Raw genomic sequence first — 675 nt, forward strand, 5'->3', positions numbered from 1 at the left:
GATGAGCTCAGTCCTGATGGGACATGATATGCTGGGGTAGGTTGGTGGGAGGGATCCCCTTTTCTTAAGATGAGGGGAGAGGGGACAGGAAGAGGATAGTGAGAGGAAAGGACCAAGAGGAAAGGAGGGAAGGGGTTAAGATTGTGGTATAAAATGAGTGTATAACTTAAAAATAAATATAAAAAATAATTTAAAAAGAAAGTATGTCAGATACACGTAAAAGGAGATGGTTATGGCAGTTCACATAGTTATTAAAAAATTAAGAAGAAAAATTAAGGAGGAGGATAAAACGTAAAACTAAAGGCTCTATAGGGCTAAATTATATTAGAGGGATGAAGATTCATAAAATTCTGCTATGTTAAGATTCAAGATGCACTTACCAGTGAGTGCTCAATAAAATTCTGCTATGTTAAGATTTGAGATGCACTTATCAGTGTGTGCTCATTAAGTCAACTCCATTAGTAAGAAAGTTTGAAGAGTAGATTTTGACATAGAGAGTTCTAAGAAACTGTCGAAAGTATTTTAACTATGAAGTGGGGGAAATTTATTGTCTGGTTTTAAAATTTATTATAAGAAAACTGTAACAAATACAGTTCAACAACATAATGCACATTATTGTAATTATAATCCCCATGTTGTGTAGAAACTCTCTAGATAATAGTCATCTGTGTGCGC

This window comes from Acomys russatus, chromosome 30 (genome assembly GCF_903995435.1).
Source record: "Acomys russatus chromosome 30, mAcoRus1.1, whole genome shotgun sequence".
Classification (NCBI taxonomy): Eukaryota; Metazoa; Chordata; class Mammalia; order Rodentia; family Muridae; genus Acomys; species Acomys russatus.